Source organism: Falco punctatus (assembly GCF_963210335.1).
Source record: "Falco punctatus genome assembly, chromosome: Z".
Taxonomy (NCBI): Eukaryota; Metazoa; Chordata; class Aves; order Falconiformes; family Falconidae; genus Falco; species Falco punctatus.
In genome coordinates this window covers 80,590,695-80,617,902 of record NC_137586.1, presented here as the reverse complement: position 1 = coordinate 80,617,902, position 27,208 = coordinate 80,590,695, and the positions used below count along the sequence as shown (strand labels likewise).

Sequence of the window (27,208 nt, the reverse complement as noted above, 5' to 3'; positions counted from 1 at the left end):
TTGGATGTTTAAAAGCACAAAAGTAGCGTGTTATTAAAATGCAAGCTTACAGTACTTAGATATATTTAAAGAGATTTATGAAACAATTTCTACGAAAAGAATACGAGCCTTCACTGATGTGCACTTAGGCCTAAAAGGGATGTCACTTGTAAGTAGCTTGACGTTTTCAGCACCTGTAGTAAACTCCACCTGAATCCCACCGTGGGGAGGAGGCTACGCTGTCCATAAAATCACACAGCTATCGGCTTTGGGACAGTGCGGATCCTCTGGTCGCTACTTGGAAAATGACTCATCTTTTATGTGGATTTTGGAGCGCGCGGCTGTCCCGCTGTTAAACAAAAACCCAGTTAAAAGTCCAGGCCAAACGTGAAAAGGCTAAAGCTGGGCATATTAATTTCTTCCCTCTCTTACGGGCAGAGGAAGGCGTTGCCTCGGGTGTGCCGCCAGGACGGCAGGGCAGGGTGGCACCGGGGGAGCCATTTTGTCACCAGAACGGCCGGTTTTCTGTGCACCTGTGGCTGTGGCCGGGGGCTCCCCGCCGGCACCCGGGCACACTCGGGCCTGGAGGGGCAACCACCCCCTGCCCCGACCCCTCGCGCCCAGGCAGCTCATTCCCTCGGGCTTCTGGTTATGTACTGACTTATTTGTTCCGGGGCGGGGGTCTCTGCGGCCCGGTGCTGCTGGCCGAAGGGCACCGCAGCGGCAGGTACGCCACCGCCCGCCATCTCCTCAAGGCAGCGCGGCCGCCGCGCCCGCCCCCCCCTCTCCCCGTGGCACCGCCTGAGACCCCGGCAGTGGCAGCGGGGCTCGGCCCGGCCGCCCCGGCCCCGGCGCCGTGCGGGGAGGTAAGCTGCCACACGCGGCGTGGGGGCGGCCCCTGGGGGCGCTCGGCAGTGCCGGGGTGCAGCTGCTGCTGCCGCTGCTGCTGGTGGTGCTGCTGCCGCTGCTGCTGCAGCCGCCGCCTCCTCCCCGTTTCCGCGGGAAGGCGCCGAGGCGGGCCGAGGCTCGGTGTCAGCGCGGCCGGGCGGGTAACGCGAGAGCGGGTGGTCCCGGGGGGAGGGAGGCGGCGAAGCCGTAGCGGTGCCGCTGCGGTGTGAGAGGGGCAGCCAAAGCCCCGTGAGGCCGTGACAGCCTCAGGCGGGACGGGGGTGCAGGAGGTCCCGGCCAAGGGCTGGCGCTGGGAAAGGCTGGAAGCGAGCAGCAGCCCCAGCCCGGCCCCGGCTGCTCTGTCCCCACCGGGCCCCTGCGAAACCTTCCACAGGCTTAGCCCACCTCTCCGACCTTCGGGATAAATAAGTGTTACAGGTTTGGGAGGCCGCAGCACGGTCACCAGGTGCCACCAGGCCTCTGGGGTGCCAGCACGCCGCGGGGGGGTGCAAGCCAACCATGGTGGCCAAGGGCCCCCGGGGCTGGGTAGGCCGCAGCTGCCCACCAGGCCGGGGGCCGGGGGTCTGCGGGGGTCTGCAGGGAGGGCTGCGGCGTGCAGGCCCCTAGCACTGAGCAGGGCTGGTAGGAGTTCAAGCAGCACATGGCTGACACTGAGCAGGGGCTGGTGGGAGGCTGCTGGGTGTTGGTGGCCACCCGTCAGCGGCCTTGTGGCCGTGGTGGCAAGGAGGGGGTAGCCATGCCTGGAAAGATAGCGTAAATTGTGTTTCTAGTCGCGATGGAGAGCTTGGATGTAGACTAATCTCTGGCATTATCTGTTACTTCCCAGGCTTTTGGGAAGTTGTTTTTTTAACACTCCCCCCACTTCTTTTTTTTTTCTTAAAAAAATGGGCTTTTTTGGTGCTCCCTTGTTGATTTTTTCAAGGGCCTTTGCAGGGAAGAGACTGACTGTGGAGGGAAAAAGGCTGCCAAATGCACCAAGTCAACAATGAAAAGGGGGTTTGTTTGTTTTGCTAAATTGATCCAGTTCTAGTAATCTGAAGTGTTTCATTGTTACAAAAGGCAGTTTCTGAAACTGTAGTTTGCAGGCTGGTATTGTCCTTTAAATGCCTCGTAAACAGTTGTCCAAAGTTTATTTTCATCTAAGAATTTTTTTTTTATGGTAATGTTTTGTTTCTTTTTTAACAGTTTTAAAACTAGAGAGAGGAGGTAACTTCACAGACAAATATGTTTTCTTTCAAAGATTAGATATTACTAAAATTGTCCTAAAAGTGTAAAGGCAGTATTTATTACTTTGTCAATGACAATGCAGATTGATACTAGAATCAGATCTGGACCTTGTGATAACCACTCTTGTTTGCTACACACACTTTTTGGAAATAGGCTTGAGGTCTGTCATTTGTTTGAAAATTAGGCTGAATTTTCATCTGAAGGAGTTAACAGCTACAGAGATTTTGAATCTCATGCTTGGCATGGAACTGGGGTGCTATGAAACTCCTGCACCACATCCAAAGTCTCCTAAAGTCTGTTGAAATCAAATGTATTCTGAGAGGTTGAGATGAGACCCTAAAATTGAAGCTTGGCCCTACATCAGTGGCCACCCAGATCCTATTCCTGCCTCAGAATTAATCTTTGCTTATGCTGTAACTCCAGTTCCTGTACCAGCCGCTGTCTCTCAGTAAGATTTCAGATGTCTTCATCGTCCTATGGTAATGTTCCACCAAATCTATATATTTATATATACATGTATGTATTTTAGGGGGACAACACATGTAGTCAGTGTAACTAGAGGAAGAATTTAACCTACTAACCTTTCCTCTGTTGAGATTTAGGGACTCCAAAAATGTGAGTCTAGACTTGTGTTGAAGAAATGTATCAAGGGTTTTATAGTTCTTTGGTGCTAGTCAGAAATCAGCAAGCAAAACTGTAGTGTCAGATAAACTTAAAAGCTCAGTAACTAGTTTCAGTTCAGCCCCCTCCCCCCCAGTCTCTTCTGTCATAAAGTTAGGTGAAATTTCAAGCTAAATGGGTTTTTTTCCCTATGCAAAAATATAAAAATAGATAAAATATGAGCTTAGAGTGGAAATTTGGAATCAATTCTCCATCTTAATAGGGTTTAAGTGCAGGAATGTATTTGAAGAATAATTTTGGAAATGTTGTCATTTTCGTGAACTGCTGTTCACTAGTCTGATTATTCTGCATCCTCATATGCCTGAGAAACATTAGGGTTTTTTTCAAAAAGGGCATTTGGTGGAAGTTTAATTTATCATATGGTTTTATACAACTGTGATTAAAGTCTACCTATATTATTGAACAGCCTTCACCCAAGAAATACGGTATCTTTACTGTTCAGATCGGTTGGTAATATGGAAGAGCCTGCCAGAGGGAGATGTCCTGCACTTCAGTCACTCTTTCTTCTGAAGGGCCTGTGTTCAACCAAAGACTAAATCAGAGCAGCTGCGGGGACACTTGAATTTACAGAACGGATCTGGTAGGTTCCTGCTAACTGCAAAGTACAGCTCTGGGAGTCCCTGTCTTTAAAATCTTTTCTGCCTTCCAGTACCTCACACAACGCCTCTATAGTTGATGCAGGGAAAGATAACTGTGTATTTCACTGTTAATTTATGCAGCTTTAGAAGGTTTAAGCCTCTCCACCATTAGCTGGTCATTTCATAAAAGAGTTTCTGCTAGGACAGTTCTTCCTATTTACCTCCAAGAAGAAAGGCTCCCAGAAGTTAAGTTTCAGAATTAGCACTTTAAGTAAGGACCACCTTTCTCATTACTGCGACCGCATTTGCTTGTCCATGTGATTGCCCTCAGCTGAATAAAGGGAATCTCCCTGTGATCCCGTTTCATTTTGGGAGAGGTTGGGGGGTGGTAGGAAGGTTTTTTTAGGCTGTGCATTCCTTCTCTTTTCCTGAAATGGAATTGCCGCACTAAGGTATTGTGATATTTTCAGATACTTTGCCAAAAAATGCACAACCCAAAACAAAAAATATGATTGCACCCCTGTGCTAATTGTGTGATACTCAAGCATTTGTCTGTCTTGCACTGCATGATGATGTGATACAGAAGCAGACAGCCATAGATGGCCAGAAAAGGCTTAATTAAGTATTCTGCAGCTGCTACAAATTAGATCAGCATCTGCATCTGTGTAGACAATGAGATTCATGGTAATTTTGAGGGCCAAGCAAAGCAGAGATTTGTTTTGGATAGGCCTCTAGCCACAATTCAAACAGAATTCAAACGAAACATGTTCTAAGGGTAAAAGAACATTGGTCAACTTCATCTCCTGTTGCTGAAGGCCACTATGGTGCCCTGTCCTGGCTACATATACCAATTCCAGTGTACCCCATGGAAAGCTGCTGTTACGGTATTCACGCTTTTTTTTTTTGTTTGGGTTTTTTTTGAGAAATGCAATTCTCAAAAGTTTTTCAGACTATACTTAGAGGTATATTTTCTCTAAGCACCCAGTTTTATGGCTGTTTCTCTGACAATTTGCCTTTATTTCAAATTGTGTACCACTTTCTGGAACCAGAGTTGGAGTAAATGATACGCACATTTTAAAGGTCAGTCATCCTGCATATTGTAACAGAGTATGCTGTATGATATTTGCAGCATAAATTGAGTAGAGAATACAACAGCAATAGACTAGTACATGGAATGAGGGGATAAATGTATTGTTGGCAAACTTTTATACAGATATGCTTGCATGCAGATACAAAGAAATAATAGGGTATTCTGTGGACATTTTGAGAAAGTGCCACTGGTTTTAGGTGTTTGGAAACTCCTCAGTACTAAATTGTTTTTCTTTTGCATATTAACAGCTCCAAACACAAGTATTGATCCATAAATGTGTCTTCTACCTGCTGCTGTAATACTAATATTTCTATTATCAAAACAATAATTAATATAAAACATTTATTAGATATTTTAGAGAGACCTTGTGAGGGCTGACAGCTCTTGTTGATAAGTGAAGACAACCTTGTAACCTCTGTGGCCATAAAATTTAATTGCACAATATTTGGGTCAGCTTTTAGATGCGCTTGGGCCACTTATGTTCGTCTATATTAAAACTTCCATGAGCCTCCAGCTGTGATGTCATTGGTTATAACTCTTCCCATGGAAGTACTTTAAAAAGTTGATATTACTGAGGTTAAAAGGCAAGTAAGCCTCAGAGGTTATGTTTGGATATGTCCTTTGGTTTAGATGTATTTAATCTGAACTTACTGTTGCTGCGGTGTGATCTTTTTGGAGCGTCTTTGCACAGGTCCTGAGTGATAGAGACCGGTTTAAGTTCCCATTTCTGGTGTTAATGTTCTGCAAGGCTGCACCAATCAGACCAGCAAGATCTGATTTCAGCAGTGACTTTGCATAGCTACACTGACGTGGTTAAAGGAGAAGAAACCTGGTTGCTAAATCAAAGAAGTTTCTGAAACTGGGGGTTACTATTTTTGTCAGGCAAGTAAGGACCATGCAGAGACAATTTAAGTGCTTTACTAATTAATCAATTAATCTCCAATTAAATGTGTATTAAAACCTGTTGAACTGACCCACTGTGTCATTACCCTCTCCAGTTTAAAACTTTCGGTAACACTTAACTAGTTAAGTTACGGTGGCACTAGCTTTTAGATCTACCATAGTCAGAGGGTCTGTGCTGTAAAGCCCCTTTCCACTAGCATCTCTGGACATGACCTAGTTGTCCTCTTGGCTGTGACTCAGACAAAGGAGCAACGGCTGGAGAACAGGTACATATCTGAAAGGGAGTTAAGAGATTTTCTAGCTCTTAAGTGAGAGTGAAGGGTCTCCTGGGGTCTAGGTGTTCAGGTAGGGTGAAGATGGGGCAAAAGGCATATGGGCAGAAATAATTTAAAAGGGACTGCTGCTAAGGGGAACAGACAAGTTAAGAATTTCTGGATTAAACTGAAATTCAATTCAACAAGGAGTTCCTTGCATTCTTTTTGCAGATTAAACCCAGCAGTTTTGAAACTGTTTAAATAGTTTCTCCCAGGAACAAAGGAACAAGTGCTTTTTTGCCTTAAGTGAAAGCCAGTTCCCTCACATTTCTGAGGAGGAATACAAACCAAAATCTTATTTCAGTTAGGTTGTATGTGCCTAGGATCTAAAGTGCTATCAAAAGCATGGTGGTTGAGGATTGAATGGCTAATGAAGTCAGTTAGTGCAAGGACACATAATTAAATGGACAGCCATATCTTTCCAAGGGTAGGAACTATCTCCTGATACACAAGTAGATTATTTCAGTCTCTTCTATTTTTCTCCACATTAGTAGACTCTTCATTAATTTTTACAATTATTGCAGATGATATTAATTTGTTATTACCAAGCATTCTACTACAATAATTTCAAGCTGAGGAGATGGATTGATACTGGGGAAAAGGCTATTTGCATATAGTTATATAGGATAGAGAGTATCCTGCTACCACTTGAGACAGCAAAGAAGAAAGAATGCATGCTGCAGATATCTCTAGCAAGAACTATAGGAACCATTGATTTTGTATGCCTCTGTATTGTTATTGGTATAGCAATAAAAGAAAATAGAGAGAGATGAAAATGGTTGGAGGAGAGAGCTCTTTTGCTTTTTAAAAAAAGTAAACCAAAACCAAAATGAAAGGTTTGTTTTGCTGAATTAATCATTAGCAGGTAGGTATCATACTATTCAGCTTTTAACATTTTTGCTGTGACAGATGTCGCGTTTCAGGGTACAGTGCATCAGCTATGTTAACATTGGATTCATATGCTGTGAGCACAACTTTTAAGTATATGTGTAGAACTAGCATTCCTATGTATATATACTTATGAACAAAGCAGTAACTGCTAGTTCATTCGTTCTGTGCAGTTGTTTTACGTGCTTCCCAGCATACTAGTATACCTTAGTTTAGATCTGGATGTTTATCCTTTGTAAGCTCTATTTATTGAACTTAATTTGGAATCTGGTGCTTTTAGAGTATACGCATAGAATGCACAGTTGCTTTTGTCTTTATTGAAAATTTCTTAAGTGGTACTTTAAGTACTTGCCTCATAACGCTAGTTGCTTTCAAAGGAACAAAATCCAGTTTGACTATGCAATAAATTTTTAGCACTTTCCGTTGGAGAAGGCAACTCAGTTAAGAGCTTGTGTATCTGCACAGTGTGACAAGGGGCATGCTGCAAGGCCTGTCCATGTTACCTCATTTATAGTGAACTGTACAGTGCAGCAGCGTTTTTGAAATGGGATAGCAGGGAGGAGCTGCGAGCAGTCGTGGGGAGTGGTAGGGGAATGCCAGGGGTGTCTTCACATGGGAATGGGCCACAGTGGGGTGCAGGGGTGGGGAGTGGCTGCAGAGCTGTCCCTCTGCTGCCACTGCAATGGCTTAAGGGTGACAAAGAGCCCAGGCGAGGCAGCGCTCAGTACATTGCCAGCAGACTGAATTCTCCTAACATGCGTGTGTTCGTTCAGGGAGGTGGTCTCACACCAATAACCAATGGATTTTGGAATAGCAAAAAAGAATTAATAAAAGCCCTTGAAGAAAGTTATATATATATATATCAGAATAAGATTTTGCTTACTGTACCAAGAGGAAAATAATTATAAATTTAAAGTGTATGTGTATATGCTTATATATACATGTACATACAAACACTTTAGATACAAAGGTGTATATATATATACACACACACTTTAAATTTATAACAAACATAAAATGGAAAATCTGCATGTTTTAAATGCTCATATATGAAGCAGTATTTAAGGCAATTCATCCTACTTTTGCCCCCTAACTTTTATACTGCAGTTCATCGTCTTACCAAACTTTTAAATGCAACTTCATGGCCTTCAGTGGAAAGTGTCCTGTTTTCACCAGCATAAGTGAAAGGAGAATAGACACAATATGTTTTGAAAATGCCATATAACACTGTATGAAAAGCCTTGAATAAGCTTTTGAAGAACACAATACAGAGTCATTAAATTGTGAGTTTTGCCAAAGCTTTGTGGTTAAATCCCATTTTATATTTACACACACTATGGTATAACTAATATAGATGTCTTCCTGACACTAAAGCTTGGATTTATTGGAAAAGACAAACGTGGTTGAAAGCTGAGCTAGACTGTAGCTTTTCAAAATAAAGAAGATAAAAAGATAGTTATAGAATAAACTGCCTTAGTTTACAAAACAGACAACAGAGCTCTTAGTTGATGGGGAATAGTTAGTAAAGAAATAAATGAGCGTACTGGCCTGTTTTAGGGCTGATTCTGTTTCTAACTGAAATAGTAGTAAAGTTTCCATTAATTAAATACAGTTTCCCTATTTCTTAACCTCTCAGTATTTCATTAATAATAGAAATATTTTAGAATTTCACTTAATGTACTTAAATGGGATGATGAGAAAACTGAGAAACAAAAAGACCAGTAAAGGGCCCTTATTTGAATTTAATGGTATACGTTATCTAGTGTGTAATCTCTACCTTTTGCAACATTAAACAATATTTTTCTAGAAAAGTAAAACATTCTGTACTAAAGTTTTATTTACAAAATACTTTTTCCCCCAAATTCAGTGAAATGCAGACTGACATAATTGGAATTTCATTAAATTATCCAGAGTTTGTCACATTAATTACTACTTCTGAGCCTTTAAACTCAATACAGTAAAATGGTAATGAATGTACAGTATACAGAACTAAAGATTCTAAACCAAAGGCTATATGTTTTTCTTGGTTAGTGCAGCATGTAGAATGTCTAGTTAACTCTAGGATCTGCCATTCCTATTTACTGTCTTCAGATTTAACAGTGCTTGGGTTTAATGACTCTATAGGGGATTTGGTTTCCATACATTACAAATGTTATGCATGAAACAGTGATGTTTTACAGGCATTTCTTGTTTAATAGCAGCTCTAGTTTTGGGGTTTTTGTTTTGTTTTACATTTCATACTTCATCCGAGAAAGTATCTTTCTTATTTAGAGGTTTACTTTATGCTCTGACTAGCTGTGCTTTATTCTACTGCTCTTTTAGTCTCACATACAGTAGGATATTCTTATAGCAAACAAGATTGTGATTATTTTCATATAGCACATTCCAGAAACAAAAATAATCTCTGCTGTGCTTCTCTTGTCTCCCAAAATGAAGAAAACAGATGAGGATTAAGGCCTGATCTACCTCTGCTGAGGTTGGAGTTCCCTGTCAGCTGTACCAGTCCCACACCAAGCAGCCTAGCTGAAAAAAAAATCACAGAACAGGGTTGTTTGAAAGGGCTTCAGGTGTTATTTAGTCTAATCTTAGGCTATCCATTGCTGATAAATCATTCATTTTGGCATACTGGGAATACTGAGTACAGAAATAGTTCAACTGTATATTGACATATGATTCCTTTCTTTGTCCCATTAGTGTCTTCTATGGTGTGCATGTGAATTGTGAATATGGAATCTGTTTACTTGAAAAGAATCATGGTCAAATTTTCTGTCTGTTTACTTGCTTAAATAAATGTTTTCAATTTAACACAACAATTTGTAATGAATACTGTGAAACAAAGTTAAAAGAATGAGTTCTTGAAATAGAAATCATAATAAAAATGCTTTTCTCCCCTCCAAAATATTTATTTTAACATGTGGTCACATTTTCCTACATTTTCACATTAATTGAAATCTTATTGTTCTAGAAAAATAAATCCTTTTTTTCCCCTTCGTCTAGTTTCCCAGCTCTTACACAAATTAAAGAATACACACACGGGCATAATTTGTGGTTTTAAAATAAGGCAAGTTGTGTAAATTTATGATTTCTTTAAAAAGCATCATGCCCAGCAGTGCTCTCATGTAGCCTCTGTTTTGTAATTTACCTTTTCACTTTAGCGAAAGGCAACAGTTTTTTGTGATAATCCTTTGATTACCAAGTCTTCTGAAATGTTCTAAACACTGTTAATTTCACTCCCATATTTATCACAAAGTAATCTTATGCTGATGTTTAGAAGGAGTTTGTAAGGCTCTGGAATGTCTGCTGAAGCTCCAAATACCAGAAACAGTCTACAGACACCACATCCTTTCTATTTATTTGGAAATTACCAGGATAACTTTTTTATTTTGAAGGAGGCAGACGGGGGCGGAGGAGAGGCACAGAGTACACCCCCAGTGCTGTCTGGATTCGGATGTTCTTGTATGTAATCCTCTATGTTCTTTCCATTTAGATTCATAGAAATAGTTTGAAAGAAACTGACTATAAATATCCAGTCACTTTCAAGAAACTTTTCTTGGCAACAGTAGCTAAAATCAAGCACCGTATCAAATAAAATGCAAAGCATGCTACAAAGCTTATCTGCTTTCTCTTGAAGAAAGCTTTGTAAGCGTAGCCATGAGCCTGGAGCCCAATCACCCAGTGCTGTGGCAAGCAGAGCAACTTCCAAAGACTTAAAAATCATTTTTTAATCGTTTTCTCTGTTAAAACTCACCAGTGCCCTTCTTCTGCTTCTCCAGGAAGTTGTACCCGTCAGCACCTGCTGAGGGCTTCGTTGATCAAACTGGCAGGTAAAAAAATTCCTGTAGAATAAAGCCAGACCAGCTGGCTTTGAAGAGAAACCCCCCAGTTTGGGTTGTGTTTGTCTCACTCACCCTCTGCTCCGCAGCCCTGGGCTTTTTCTCCTTTGGATGTTGACCTGTAGGCTGCGTGATGCGGGTGCACAAGTGTCTGGCAGGCCAAGGTGCACCTGCTTCTGTCACTCCCGAGTAAATTTAGCTGTAAAAGGTATCACTGACAAGCAGACCTTTGTCAGCACTGGCAAATGAACACAGCATTGCCGTCCCCCTTCCAAGTACGCTTGCGAGTTCAAATGGAAAATAGCAAATCGGTCATCTTATCCAGGAATCGCTTCTTTGAGAAGAAGGAAGGCCAAATTGCTTGTACGTGGCAAAAAACTTTCCTCCTTTACATAGATGTTAAAATTACAGTATTTCTGGAATAATCTCTGAACAAGATGGGGTTTTGTTCTATTAATTGTGGCTGGAAGGAAACTTTTTTTTTTAATGGAAATACAGCACACACATATTTCAATTCAGGTTATTAAATTGTGTTAAGTATTAAAGTTGATGGCCTTTCTTTTCACTAACTCATTGTGCTTTTTTATCCAAAGAAATATTAGAAGACTAAAACCTCTCAAATAGGAGGTATTAATCTCATTCCCAAAATTAGAAAGCATGCAGTGTTGAGAGACTGGATGTCAAAATTACGTGTTCGTAGCACTTATGCAGTGGGAATCTAGGAACCAACTACTTTTAAAATGGGAGCTAAAGTAAATGGAGACTTTTCTGAGAGAAGCGATCAAAACTTGGTGTTCTTGTCCTTATTGGATTCAGGTAAGGGTATTTATCATTTATATCTGCCCCTTGCTTTTTTTATTTTTTTCCCTCCTTCCTGGAAGTGGTTGAAATACATGTAATTTGCATCAGTATGTCTTGCAGAGTTAATAAAAAAAGTCACCAACATAGATTTGCCAGGATTGGTAGTAACATACCCGGATACTCCATTTTCTGCTTGAAAGCTGTGCCATAAACTCGAAACTACTTTTAAGGGAAAATTTCAAAACTGTGTACTTTACAACAATATGCTTTTTAAAAAGAGCAAAATGTTCCTTCTAAAAAAGTAATGGGGAAAAAGTGTGGGTCAGGAGCTCTTTGTAAAATAAACAAGGTTCCTATTTACTTGCTTGTATAAACAACCACTCACTAAGCTGTATGTCTCTGCAGGGGCACCCCTTCAGATAAAAACATGGACCTGATTGGCATCATCCTGTATCCATGGAAACGTTTTAAGTACCTCTCTCTCAATACATACTTCTCTTATTCAGGGTTTAAAAGCCAAATACCAAGTAAGTAAGTGTTTTTATTCAATAATTACACAGGAGGTACTTTGTGGAAGCTTGGTTCTTGGGGTTTGTATCTGTCGTAATAAAGAACCAGTTTTTTTATCATATTTGATAAAATCGTGTTTCATTTCAAGCCTCCTATCAGCTGTCATTCTCAGATTAAAAACAACATTCAAAATGTCCTGATGAATGAAAATTCTGAAATTTTTGATGATCCATTACTGTTTGAAGAACAGTGATCATAGTTCATATTACCATGAGACTTAGGCACAGCTCTTAATTGCATTAAGCTAGTCTGTTTTTCTGTCTTTCTGAAAAAGGATTAGGAAAAATACTAAGAAATCAGACTACTTTCTTTTGGCAGCAGCCATACCCACCTGTATCGCTGTTTAGTGGTCCACAGAAGTTAAGAGCTTAGCAGTCATTTTGAAACCAAACCAAAAGACTTGAGAATAAAGGAGATGCTTTAGCACAGAAGTAAGTCAAATGCAAAATAATAATTTTCCTATTGTCTGCCCCACTACTTAGTTAAAATATCAAAGCAAAGAACTAACAGAAATAAGGGATTTTCTGTCTCCATTTTTCCATGCAGAGAAAGAAGCATAGTCATGAACCACATTTATTTTAAAACCTGTCATTCTGAAGAAGATCCTTTGCAGATCAAATGTAGTTATGTCAAAGTTGCCTTGGCTCAAATTCAAAACTCTTTCAGAATTCCACCTATTAACTGGTACAACTGATGCACACTTCCAGTGTAGTTTGATTTACAAAGTATGAAAACGAGTGATTGCTATCCATGAGTTAACGTACTGTATGTATTTTTAAAAAATCCTGAAATAGTTTTGTTGAGGGAAAACATTTTCTTCACCTGGGCTAGGCTGGAACACTGGAATGCCTTGCTAATTACAATTGCTATCAGAAAAACACATTTCTGTCTAGAGAGAGATGCAGTAATTCTCACTGAAATCCAACTGGTTTAGAGTTTTGGTTTGCTACATTTGGATCTCTACATATTATTTTCATTTACTGCTGTTACTGTTTTTATTTGACACCTTTTCTTGACAGCCCAGTCCCTGCTGAGTGCAGATGGCACAAATACTCTCTCCACCGTTTAGGTTGGAATGGCCTTTTTAGAAACTCTGTCAAACTTTGCTATCTAATGAAACTTGTTACCTTTTCACACGCTAGCTTCTCCCTGTCAGGCTTATGCCTTTATTTATGTCTATGCCTTTACAAATGTGTAAAGCTTTTGTTTAAGAAGTGTGATTGTGGTGTGGACCAGTTGAACATGCTTGACTCTCTGCAGAAGAATCAGTGGGTAATCTGCCTGTGGTCTGGCCCATTCGTTCTGCAGATTGCCACATGAGACCTCGGATTGTGATTGCTCTCAAGAACTTTCACTCTGAGCCAACTAAGCATATCAGAGAGGTGAAACTTTCAGCCTCCGGGGAAGGATGCAGCACACATGACAATTTTGTACATTTCCCTTCTATCATGTGCCTGTCCTTGCTACAAGGTCGAGGTTGCTGGGGTGCTAACTGGGGAAGTAGAAGGAGAGACTAGTCTCAGCTCAGCCTGCTGTGCATTCAGTGTGGCGTGGACAAGGAAGCTCTGACCTTGTTCATCATCCTGAACAAATAAAATTTCAGTTTTGTACTTGAGTGGCAGGATTACTCAGGTGCACTGCAAAATACAGTGAAGGCTGGGCCTGACGCTGCCACGCTGAAATGGGGGAAACAAGATTTGCCCTGTTGCCACTATGTAAGGGGCAAAAATGTGATTCTTCCTAGCCGCAGATCTCAGGGAAAGAAAGGGATGAGGGGAATTGGTAGTGGTATCACTTGGGCACAGAAATCTTCATCTAAGTAATATGTTCTCAGCTTTATGATTTTTAGCTTTTTAATCCAAGATGTCTTTTTTTCTAGCATTTGTTAAAGAATCACTTCCAAAATGCTAGAAAGTCAGCCTGAGCATATTGCAGATAAAATCTGTCTCCCTTCTCCATCACGTAAAATAGAGATACAACATTTGGCCTATATTCAGTTTTTCAGGTGCTAAAAAGCTATGACAAAAATGCACAGATCGTATGATAATGGGCATATTATACAACTCTAGATCATCATATGCCCAACTTATTATTACTATTTTAGTTTTCCTCAGGCCACTTTTATAGCACCATCAACTTACATGTACTTCACAAACATAAAGGCTCATTGCATGCTCTTTGAATTTATGGATCAAATACAATAAATAAGCGGGGAAAAAACCCAGGAAAACATTTAAGAATGTGGCAAACGTATAAGGAGAGGAGTATGGCTGTAAAAAGAAGAGTGAACTGAGTTGTTTGAAGGCTTTTAAAGATCAGCATCAGACTAAAATGTAGACAAGGAATTCTCTAAGGAGCACCTCATGTTATTTTGGAGCCATCAGAACGAAAACAGGACCTAAATTCTGACTCTTCTATACTTGAAACACACCCAGCTGAAAAGGACCGAGGAAAAAACATGACTGACTAAAAAGCAGCTGCATTTGGAGAACTTGCGCACAACAAAGATGCCTCAAATTCGGGCTTGAAAAGGGGTGGGAAAGCTGAAAACGGAGCATCTGCTTCCACTGGTAAGAGCAGACAGCTGCCAGGAGGGAAATACATAGTTACAATAGCAGTGTGATCCTGTGAAACCCCCCATTCATAAATGTACCCAAATATGTGCATACAGCACTAAACATACGTACGAGAAGTTGCATGTGGCCTTCCCTGCACTATTGTGCAGTCTGTGAGCAGAAGGGATGTAAACATGCATTTGGCAAGCGAGAGGGAGGGCACTGTTATGTCAGTTTTCCTAATACAGAAGGGGAGCTGGGATTTTTTTCCCAAAGAGAAAGTAAATTTTGAGTTAGACAACAGAGGTGCTGTAGGAAAAAGGCAAGTTTAGCTGCAGTATTCTGAACAGTTTTGAGGGAAGGGCGTAGGGCAGGTTTAAGGTCAATAAGGTGAGATGTCTGTCCAGTTAAGTGGCTGTTAGCAGTGGTAGGGAGCCACATTTCAAAGTATAAGAACTTTATTTAGGAATTAAATTGCACAATAAAAGTTTGGAAATGTGTAGGTCCCTAAGTTAGGAAAGAATATGGACTAAATACAGAGTGAGGCAGGAGGTATAGAAGGAATCAGAAGAAAGAGAGGGTGTTTAAGCAGGAATAATTCTGCTTGTGGCAATGGCTGTTTGTAGCCAGAGGGAGATGCATGCTGTGTTGCCGAAACAGTCAGATTTGGCATAAATGCAGCTGAAGGCAGTGAAAAAGATAATTATAGAATCATGGAATTCCAGGTTGGAAAGGACCTCAAGGATCGTCTGGTCCAACCTTGGCAGAGTGGGGAAGACAGAAAATCTGCTGTTCCATTTTTTATGTCCTAAGATGAAAGCAACTTTTCAAAAAGGAGAATTAAAACCACTGAAAGGGAAGGGGAGGCAGGTGAATGAGAGAAAAAAGTCTGACCTTGCAGTGAGTTACTGGTTCTGCTGAACTACTGTGCTTGAGAGAGCTCTATACACACACCTATACAAGAACTTCAAATGCCCCTACCTCTAGGTTTTATTTAAAAGATTTAAAAGAATCAGTGGGGAGAAGTTGCTAATGTGGGCAGAGGAAGTAATTTCTGACACATGCAAGAATACTGGGTAGCCAGTCTGCTTGCGTAATACGGAATGCAAAGGGTACAGGCAGGAGGGGTGAGATGGCGTGGTAGGGCACGGACCGGGCGTCTGGTGCAGAGCAGCCTTGGTGCAGCTCAGCGCAGGCTGTAGCGCTGCCTCTGTCACACGGTGTTTGTGTGCGGGCGTTGGATGACGGGCTGGTTCCATAGGAAGCCCTGTTCGGGGATCTACAGATACCTCACTGGCTACAAACCTGTCTTCCTAGAAGATTTTGTTGGAGTTAAAAAAGCAAAAAGTGGTTCTGGGATATGTGTGAATAGATCTATACCATGGCACCGAAGGAGTGAGCAGCTGCAGTCTGTGGGAACTTAGGTACGTATATGCCATTAATTTAAATGCGCTCCAGGATTCTGTCAACAGAGGAAAGAGGAGAGCTTCCCCAGGAATGTTTACTGCAGAACAGTTACACTGATTATAAGTTACTTTAAAGTAATAAATTAATAGTGACCTTCTCTGCCAAAGTATGATTTATTACAGACTGATCTGCTGTTTTGTATAACTGTTTTACATACTAATTGCCAGTATAGTTGCCTGAGAATTGAAGTATAAATGTGATAGGGAATGATTCATAGACAGTATCTAAAAGCAAACCCGAAAACCTCAAAATGTTACAAGCTTTTAGAATTAAAACATTTTAGTGCAAATCAGCAATATGGTGTATTGTCAAATTAATTATTTGAAAAGAAGTATTTATAATAAACATTGGAAAGGATCAGCGGAATAAAGGGTTTCATGAGGCATTCCTAGTTTCATGTAAAAATGATTCAGCTCTTGTTCCTGCAAACCATTTTTTATATTTTGCTGTGGTCTCCCAAACTCCTGCAAGCTCCAGGTTTATGGATATGTCCTGTTCAATAGGTAAGAGGTTTACTTTGCACTTGTCCTGGTGTCCACAAAAGGTGCTTGCTAATAAACCAGTAAATGGGCCTCCTTCGTGTCTTAAGCCTTTCATACTACGTGAATAGTTGATCTGAAAGCTATTATTTTAAGTGGATCTGGTACCACAGCCATATGCAATGTTGCCTAACATTTCTCATTAAGATTTTTTCATTGTGAGTTGCAAAATTTCAACCATTAAGTTTTAAAGGTATCCTTTTTGAGTATGTGCTTTATCCTGGATTTTCTAGAGTGATTCAGCAGTTACTTGAACAGGAGGAGCGGTATTTTAGACTGCATATGTTAAGAAAACGTGTGAAGTTGTTTAACTGGGCATCTCTAACAACCTACAGAGTTTGTAATAACGGAAGAAGTTCAGGGGCAGTCTTAGGAATGTACCTGCCGCCTGCTCAGATAGCATATCTGCCAAAGTGAAATTCGCCAGGAAAACACCGGGTCGTGTGTGCTTGTCTGAGGCTTCAGTTGGGAATCTGGCACCAAAGAGGGGGAGGAAGTGATTAAAAGCTGTTGGCATGCCTGTATGCCAACTTAGAGCTGCATGGCAACTAATTCTGACATTTGTGATATTTTAAGCGCTGGACTTAATATTTATTATCACAGAATCTGAGGGCTTATGGAGGTGCACGCTAAAGTCTGTATGTTTTGCATTGTGTACAGATATGTCGGCTGTTGTCCACTCCTTACCTGCTCAGTCTCAATTCCTAGTGCAAAAGGGTGACTATACAGGTTCTTTCTCTCTTTACTCCATTTTCCTGCTCCATGGAATGATGTAGGGAACTAACCTCACCTGGACTTCTTCTCTTTGTCCCACCCTCCCAGCTTTTAGTATGGCTGCAAGCATTATCCAGCCTTCCAACTAGCAGGCAGAAAAAAATATAGCAGAATTCATTCTGAAGAACTGAGTTTTGCACTAGCCGCTTACATGTACAAAAATGTAATTCTAATCCTCTGTTGTTTTTTGGCATTAATGTACCGTATTCATTGAGACTGAGAAAAAACTGCTGCCTCTAAGAGCCACTGATTTGGACAATTATCCAAAATCAGATTATAATAAATGGCAGTCTTAGGAATGTTGATTAACCTCTAAATAAATATTACTTTGGAAAAACCCTGTCAAATGCATTAATGATAAGTTGTGAAGTAGTAGTAATTGCAGGCATGGCATTATAGATAACGTAGTTAATTGATACCACCCTCTCAAACATGTATAGTACATCAGCTGCCATGAAGCTGGAGTGATTATAATAGTATTTACAACAGTTGAAATAGATAAGATATGTAAAATAGAAACTTAGGGTGCTTACTACGATCGTCTCACTTGGTCATTTAATGACTTTGGGCAAGTATTGCTTGGACATTAGTGCTTCCAGCTTTCTGATGAGGTAAGTATGTACTGAGCTGCTCTAATTAGATTTTATGTGAATGTCATATGGTCCAGGATGAAGACTGTAATTAGTCCAGACAGTCTGCACAGGATGAAGTCATGAGTCAGGTCCAGGGACGACCCGGAGAGCAGTCATGAGCAGGAGGAGGTGGGCCAGGGACAAAGCATGGGTCTTTTGTCCATCCAGGGGACAGGGCAAAGATGGGACTGGTGACAAAGCTCTGGCGAAGCAGAGGTCTATCCAGGAGACAGCAATCCACAGCAGAGGTCTACTGTCCATCCAGAGACTACTGCACTTAAAACATAGCTCTAGTTAATTAAGGCCCTGGGCTGAGCTTAAATGGAGCTCCTGGGTCTAGGGGCATGGGTGTCCCTGGGGGAGGCTTATCAGGGCCATTACACCCTGTCTGGGTGTTCAGGGCCTTGGCAGGTCCTTCCTTTCCCTTATCAATGCTTGCAGTCATAGGATTCACAAAATGGGTCTGCCTAGGTCACCTTTCCTTGGGATGGTCCTGCAGAGCTGTTTGGATGAGTTCATGCTGAGATTACAAATGGAAGTGGAAAACGTGTCCTTGTCTAGCAGATGTGTTTGTAGAAATGCAATACAGATTATATAGATGCAGACTCTAGGGAAGAATGCCTTGGCTTTGTTTTTTTTTTTTTTTTTTTTTTTTTTTCAGGAATGACACACATTTGATGAAGAGTCCTCTTCATGGCAGCATGGCAGCAACCACAGTGCAGCCACAACTTCTGTGTCTTGGCCCGGCCCGTACCTTGGTATGACTCCTACTGTAGAGCAGCCATGGGCAGTGGAGTGAGAGGAAAGCTATCAAGTACAGATTATATCTGCTGAGGTATGGCTTGGACGTACTTGCTTCTGTCACAGATGAATTAGGGAGGATAGAGTGATGGATTTGACCCACTTGGTCCAGCAAATGCAGACTTAGAGCTACTGAAGACATGTAAGCATAGTTATGAGAGCTTCAGGGCTCCATTCTCTATCCCTGAAATGACAGGTTATGAAATATAATGGGACATCCTTTTCAGGAAAGGAGTAACTGCAGTTTAGCTTCCTCTTGTAAAAGTTCTGGGCAAAGGCTACGGGTGTAGCTGCTTGAGAAAGGGAGTTGGAATGTTGTCGGGAAAATAAGGATGAAACTAAAACTTCAGGCTATAGAATATGCTTTTTAAATGCTGGTTTTTGAGGAAGAGTTTGTGGGTTAATGCAATTACTTCGCTGGGTGATTCTGCCAACTTAAGCCAGCTTACTTATAATATAAAATAGGGAGATCAATTTATGACCCTGTAGTTAGGGGTAGCCCTTGTCCATTTTCAAATGAAAACTAACAGTCTTGAAAATTCCACTATTCTAGTAAGGCCAAAATACCACTATTTAGCTCATAAGCATAGTCAAAATAGCGTGAAATGAGCCCAAGTCCTGTAATTTCCCTTGGTTGCCTTGTATGATTTTTTACTGTGTATAAAAGCAGTTCATAATTTGAATTTGTTTGTTTGTTTGTTTTTTTTTTTTTAATTTCATAACGAATTTATTCAGGTAAAAGTTATCTTGCTTCTGAACACTCTCACTCCACCACTCCCTGCCGAATAGCAGAAAAGCCAACATCTCCAGAAGGAAGCGAAGTGGAGCTGTTCTATGTACACTGATGTGTTCTTACCACTTTTGTCAATTATATGAGTTTGTTTTCCATATTAAAGCCGGCATGAAGGACTACTTTACAGTGAATAAAGTATTCAGTCTTAAGTGCTAAGAACAATTTTTTAAGCTGAAGTTTTTCTTCTGAGAGTTGTCCAAGGTTTCATTCCATGACTTCTTCCTAAAGCTACGGCTATATAAATCAGACCAGAAGCATACCTGTTTACACAGCTGTGCCAGGGGAATGGTGCAGGAACTTCACCTTGCCAAGGGAAGGATTGCACTCTGGCAAGGAGCAACTCCCTCTCTCGTTCCTAACTTCTTTTTCAAGGTTGATGAGTAATAAATTGTGTCCTAAGAGCAGAAAATGGTGCAAATGCCCCTGACTGATCAACTGTGACTTTTGTAGCTGACCGACGAGTAAACCTCAAGGGAAGGTAAGTTTTTCTCTTGTCTTTTAGTTTTTGTGAGGACAAGGAGACAGCCTGTCATTTCTTTGGGAATGCTTGAACATAAGATTACTAATAGGAAACATTATGCACAATTCCATCTATATTTTCCCAGTCATTTTCCATGCACCAATCCTCAGCCAACACAACTGGCATCACTCCCACTGAACAGACACTAATTTACGCCAGCTGAGGTCCTGGATCTTGTGTTACTTTTATATTCATATACTACAGTCTGGGAAATGTCAATAAAGCACGCAGGTTTTGAAACGGATAAGATACATGAGTGCAACACAACTATTTTACATGAGGACTTGAATCAGAACTGTTACTTACGGCTGGCGTACTATGATATGCTTTCTTTATGACCCTATCTCATGCTGCAGCTGACTTGACCTAAATTCTGCTGGAGTTTTCTATTGCAAAACATTGAGACTTCAGGCACTGCTGCAAGTAAGTTAAAAAAATAATATGCAAGTCTCTACCGAAATGATACAATGAATTCAGCATTGTATGGCATTTAATCTTATATTGCATCCTATTGATTTTATGCCAGACAATTTTTCATTTTTAAGTGAGCTGCAGACTGCAATATTGGTGCTGCGAGTTGTCAGCACAATAAACAGAAGGTTTGGGGACTAGATGTAGGGAAGTTGAAATTTTTGAAATTTGGCAAGAATGTGAAGGTCTGGGAAGAGAGATTAGGATAACAAGCAGGTCTGAAATACTTAGCATCACTGATCATTTAAATAATGGCTACCAAGTTTTCGGTTTAATAATTAAAATCAAGGGGCAGTTTATGCCTGTTAGAGCCACCGTGTTAGGCTGCCTGCAAACTTGGTCATGCATCTCTGCATGATTTTATTTTCAGTCAACATCTGGAAGATTTTCTTTGCCACTAAAGGCAACCCCACCCCCACCCCCCTTTTAGTTTTAAAAATGACAGTCTGCATCCTGCAGTGTGCATCTGTAGCAGTGGGTGGATTCTCTGGCAAATTTAATTGCCCCAGAATCACACAAGGCCCTGACTAATACCAAATGATGTGTGATAAACAAACACAGAAACTTATGTTACTGAAGTGTTCTCTCCATTTAGTACTTAAATGCACTAGAAGTGGCCTTTTGGAAAGCGTAGGTCATGGAACAACAATTGCTATTGGAGTCTCTGGATTGCTTCATTGTTTATTTAAGTTGACAGGAGGCTAGCTACAGTTTCACAATTTAGATCATTTATTTTTATGGTCAAAATGTTTGCACAGTAGCAAAATGGTTTAGCCTATCTCCGCAATGGGATAGTGCCTCATTCTGCAGCTGCTCTGGCTTTCTTTAGTTCAGGCTTCATGCAGAGTGGGTGCTTCAGGAGCCTGGCAAACTATTAAATCAGCAGTGCTTTCCCGGTTGTGCCAGCATACTGTATCCACAACGAGGAAACCTCAGGAAGCTCGTTTCAGAATGATTTCCTAGTGTTTCTGGTAGGCCTGAAGGGAGAAAGAGATGTGCGCTGTGATGTCTCTTGGATAAAAGAACTCGCAGAAATGAAGGTAGAATTCAAAAGCCTTCTGAAGCAAAGAAAAGACAAAGCTGTTAATGCGCTGGTGGTGTTCTTTGTGTTACACAGAAGTGCATCAGTGGGCGTGAGAAGTTACCTAGTAACACAAACATTTTACATTCGTGGAGACTTGGGGCCGTCAGTGACAGACCTTATCTCAATCACTGGTAGCCTTCTTCACCCTAATGGTTATGAAAGGCTCAGGTATTTTTCATATGCACTCAAGGCATCTTTCTGACACTAGTCAGTAATATGTAATAACAGGAAAAGTAAGGTCTCCTGCTGCTGCCTTTAGTGCACTGCCACCGACGTGCTGGGAAAATAAGAACAAAAAGAAGGACAAAAGGGAGGTTATTTGTATATGGCTTATTGGAAGGCATCTCATTTTCTGTCTCTAGTACGCGTTTCCATGTCCTAGGGAGAGACTTAAACTCCTCTCAGGAGCTTTTGCTAAGGAACCAGGCGTTTGGACAGCAGTGGACACACTGAACAGAGAAGGACACGTTGGTGGTGGCCCTTGCCTCTGCTAGCTTCTCTGAAGCAAACTTAGGTCTTTTGGTATCTCTGGGTATAACTTCTCTCTTCAGTGGCAAGAGGGCAAATCAGCTGAAGTAGCAGCTAATACTCAGCTCCCTGGGGCTGTTCTAACAGTGTACTATATGTCCCAGTGGCAGAGGACGAGTCCTCATGAGGTTCACAAGAAGGTGGCAAGGTCTTTGTTCCATGGGTCTGGATACCAGGCACCAGCACGGCCATAGGTACATTTTCCCTTGTTGTAAATTCACTGTTTGTTCAGCCTGTGCATGCTTGCAAAAAACAAGGGTCTGATTTTTTTTTTTTTTTTGGCTAACACTGGATGCTTTTATCTTTTAAGAGTTCTGGAAGATTGGCATTACCCTGTAGCAGTGTCACAGCCTGCAGTCATTTAATGACTCTTCTTGTGGGGCCACGATTCCACGCCCAAGTGCATTTAGTAGGTCAGTACAGTAATTTTAAATGTCTATCTTTCAGTCTTTTGCCATCCTCAATTATACCTTTCCACCCTACTATTTGTGTAATTTTCTTCTGTCTGAAGTCTCTTTACTGTTGTTCTCTATTGCACAGCATGACAAATTACCCATCAAGCCATATCTTTTCAGCCCAGAAATGTGCAGTAGCACAGAGTCATGGCATTATCACGTTGTGCACTTTATTTCCTCACAGTTCATTCAAGTGTGTCACTTTATTTTCCTGCTTCCTTTTGTCATCATGAAGATTAACTGTTTTATTCCTCCTAAACTTTAGGAACAATTAGAAATGCATTACATTGTAAGCTCTGAGCAACACCTATACAATTCTGTATAACTTAACATTTCCCCTGCATGGCAAAACCATGGCCATGATTCTGAGTCTTTGCAGAAGCCAGGGCTTTCATCCTTATTATACAGCTGAGTAACCCTGGTTGTGGGCAAGAGAATTATTTGTAGCCTCTGGCCACCAACCAAATTAACTGTGAGACACCATTCACTTTGACAGTGTGCGCTAGATCCTCTTGGGAGTTATGAAACTCTCTGGGTCTGATGTGTACTGTGCCCACAGTCCCTCCTCTCCTCCTTCCCCCCTCCTTAATTCAAGATAAATACCAGTAATTGTACAGCTTGTGCTGAGATATCTCCCAGGCATTGCAAGTATGTGTTAGAAAAATGAATTTTAACAGCTCAGAGCATCAACAGGGCTACAGCTGATACATATATAAAATGCATCCTTAGAAATTGTGGTTAAGATGATACAGAGGAAGTTTGTTGTTAATGGCATCGTTTAGAGCAGTTGTTAGCATTCCATGGGGGCAGTGCAGGAGTTCAGGGGGCACGGGGTACCCCCAAGGCATTAATGCACATTCTGAAGAGAACCGCAGGGGTAAATGTAAAGCTGTCCTCATAACATACCTGAGATGTGAGACGGGATCTCTTTGAGTAAACATGCCTGGTTTGTCTTTACAAGATATTTTATGGATCAATAGGAAGAATGGTTGTTTGAAAGGGAGAAAAGGCAAGCTAGAGGAATTTAGGACTTAAGATAATCAGAAACGGCACTAAGCCTGTGGAATGAAATTTGGTTGGAGCAAACTTCATATACTTTCAAATTGTTATTAACAAAATGCTGACTGTTTAATACCATCAGATTATATGATTTTTTAAACCACTTATACCTGAGAAAATGTGAGAGCAGAATATAATGAGCTGGAAGTGTCGTGGTGCCAAGGATGCCAAGAGCCGTTTGCAGATTTGTGTTAGTGGCCCAGTAACTTGAAGACTGGCAGATGCTAAAAGACTGGTCTTGAGATGTGCTGGAAGAGCTCAGAACTGCCAATAACTGGTACAGGCACAGGTTAGGCACCAGTCCCGAGTCTAAATTAATCTAATCCTAAATAAGGTTTCTGTCTCTGCAGTGTTCTACTATGTACTTTGTAGTATTTACTTATTCTGTGCCTATTTCCAGCATTTCATGTTGGTTTTTTAAAAATCCCAGGTTTAGCACCACACATTATGGCCAATTAGCACCATAATTATGATTCTTTTTTCAAGCATACCTTTACAGGTTCAATGGCAAGATTAGCATAGAAAGTAAAATGCATGAAGGATTTAGAGAAAGCCTGACTTTTAAATGAAAGACAAAATGTTTTTTACTTCGGTTTTTGCAACCTTTTGTGAAAACTCTTAAAATCGGTTTAAATGGGACTGGAAGCTCTGGCTGTTGTGGTTCATTTATCTTGTAATGTTTTCTAATTACTTTGCTTTAAGAGTGTCAGGTAGGAGCTGGTAATAGAAAATCCAGCTCCAGTACGCTTCTCCATACCTCTCCCTTATGGAAATTTGTTGCTGCAGCTGATAAACAGAATTATACAAGCTTTGTCACACAAATCGCATTATAAAAGGTTCCAAAAAACTTGACAATGTTGACAGTTGTTTTCAGCAAATGGCTGCTTTACTGTAGCACTGTCAATGTTGATGTCCTTGTGCACATGTAAAAGAGCAATGTGATTAAGGCAAGCTTGTCCATGCTAGATATGAGCCAAGTTTTCAATCTCCTCATGGCACTGAAAGATTGCTCAGCTGTTGCAGATAAGGCAAGAATAGCTAGCAGATTTCTGCCATTAAAAAAAAAAAAATAATCCTTGTCTTTGGGCATGCGTCTATAGGAATTTGTAACATCTGCTACTGACCTTAAGTTCTAGATAAGAACAGCTCGAATTTGTAACTCAAATTGATATTACTTGGTTTAGATGATGCACTTCCAAGAAGATTACTGAAGTATCTTTGTAAGAAGACATTTGTCTAGACAGCAGTCTAAAGCATGATACACTTTTGTAAAGTGGTACTGTAGCGAATTATCACCATTCCTCTAGTGCCACTTACCACTGCAATTTATGTCCACATTATGTTGAATTTAATTTGGACAAATAATCTATATTGTCTTTCGTTCTGAGAATATTTCATATTTAAATACGGAAATCGATGCATGTGCCCTACCTAGAACATCAGTCATCTTTTCCATACTTTTTTTCTCACTATCAACTAGATGAAAGGTATGGAAAACTCAGTTCTTTAGCCAAAACTTTGTCAAGAGAAACAGGCATGAGTTAACACAGCCATATCTCCCATCCTATTGACCCTGAATTCTTTATGTAAGATGTCAAAGCCATGGAACTCAGCAGATTTGTTGTCATGTCTGGGTGTGGAAACAGTGGGAAGAAGCCAATTTCAACAACATAATCTTATAACAAACCCATGGAGATTTTCTCATATAAATTAGTGTAGACTTTGTTAGTCTAAACATACTCAGATTTCCACTTTGTATTTACTAAAAACTCTCTTTGAAAAGCCTGGGTTTCTGACAAGAGCCCGAGGGGGCGGAGGGTGCGGATTTTGGGTTGGGTCAGAGTGACCAGCTGCATGTTTTCCCAAACATTCAGTGCGATGCTCTGCACATCTTGGAATATCTTAGATGTGCCTGTGCCTCTCTGTGATGATATGGTAAACTCTGTGAACTGAAGCTATCTATCAGTGGCTTTTTCTGAGAAGCTTGCGCAGTGACAGCGTGGTAATAAAGGGCAGCATTTGGTAGTCTTTGTTACAAAACCATCTTTTCTCTTCTTGCCACACAGTGGCACATGCCCTGATCTACAACCAAATTCTGAATCAAATGTCTCAGACAAAAATCTTCTTCAATAAACAAGCCCAATTCGAGCCCAGAGAATTGTCCATTCTCTGTACTGAACGAAGCCAGAGTCTGAAAAAAGAAAAAAAAGAAAAAAAAGAGGTTTATGAAAAGGTACTCAAAGAGCATGACATAGTACATGCAAGCGAAGGGAGGAGATAATATAAAGATGCACTCCTCACCTTAATTCTGGTATTTCCCTGTATTTTAAGACTTGATGCTGCAATGTAAACATCTTTATAAAAAATAATCTTACTGTGGGAAAGCATGGGCAGCCTTAGCTATGGGCAGCACCACCTCTGCCTTCTATAGTTACCAAGTTTAAAGTAAAAGTTATAGCAAGTGTAACAAACAGGGCTTTATTCTTAACAGAAACCAACATTAGTTTTGCATTTTGTGTCATCAGGATAAAATTAGGTGCTGCAATAAAAGCTATATTGCACGAAGACATGCTCATTTTTATGTCACCTTGTGAAATTCAAGGCAACAATACACTTCTTTCCTCCAGCAGTCTCAGATAAAGATTTGCACCTCAATGCTCTGGACTCAGTAGCAGTTTGACTCTTATTTCATTCTCAGGCTCTCTGATTGAAAACCTAAATCTCATAAATGAAGGGCTGTAATTATCAGCTAGTAAATCTTTCCATCAGTGGTTATTCTTTAAGGTCAATTAGAGTAAGGAACATTTCAATCTGGAAGTATCATGAAGGAAAATCTTTCATGCAGAATTGATGAAACGGGAGTGCTTCTGCCTGTACCCATCTACTCTCTGCTTTTGTGTGTTCCTCCACTACAGCTGCATGCATTAGCAGGCTGACTCCACTTTGAAAACCTTAAGCCGCATTCTTCAGAACAGTTGCTTGCTGTTGGTTGGATTTCTCTGCAGCCCTTTTTTCCATTTGGAGCCACCGAGGCTGACACATAGTTTCCAAGATCTTCAGCGCGTCTTCTGTCTCCTGAATCGTCTCCTGAATCCCAAATATTTCTCAAGTGGCTAGCAAAAGAATATCCAGATAATCTTCATGCTGGTGACACAAGCTTTGAGAAGAAAGCCAGATGGCTCTGCAAATTAATTGTAAAGTAATTATTTCGTTTCATGTTAGCTTGGTGTCTTTAATACGTGTGTGCTTTCACTGTTAGAGTTAGAGCATTCACAAGATCCGAAGGGCCTATGAAATCCCACTAATTCTAATAACAACTTTTGTTGGTCAGACTGTAAATGATACTGCAGATGAGTTGTGTGACAAAGCAATAATGCAACTTGAAAAAAATAAGAGATGAGCAATAAACTGAAACAAAAGAGCTTGTTGCCTTTCCCAAAACAATACTTTTTCATTCCTGACCTAGGTTTACTTCCCCCACCCCGCCCTTCTTTAAGCATCTTTACATTGTGTGCTAACAATAGGTGCATTCATGGTTCAAACTTTATGCCCAAAATTATTGCCATTCAGATCCCTTATTATCCTTTCAGGCATCTTAAAAAAAACAGGTCAAACAACACTGCATAATTTGGAAAGTTAACAAAACATTGTTTATGGAACAAAAATGTAAGTAGATGTAATTACCACAACCTTTAAATGCATTGTTTCCCTTCAATTGTCAGTTAAACATTTTGAAGAGCTAAAGTTTTATACAAAA

At 40.7% G+C, this 27,208-nt stretch overlaps 1 long non-coding RNA gene across 22 annotated transcripts; it reads left to right on the top strand.

Moving 5' to 3' along the window:
• Positions 1-567: 567 nt before the first annotated feature.
• On the top strand, positions 568-27,208 carry LOC308057003. Of its 22 annotated transcripts, none has more exons than XR_013925070.1 (10): positions 904-1,028; positions 3,239-3,376; positions 9,959-10,025; positions 10,343-11,730; positions 12,048-14,343; positions 15,649-15,752; positions 18,402-18,575; positions 19,277-19,812; positions 22,248-22,350; positions 26,367-27,208. It is a non-coding gene; the product is annotated as an uncharacterized lncRNA (long non-coding RNA). The 22 variants fall into 22 exon arrangements; XR_013925073.1 differs by having other exon boundaries at positions 3,239-5,346; XR_013925075.1 differs by having other exon boundaries at positions 3,239-5,633.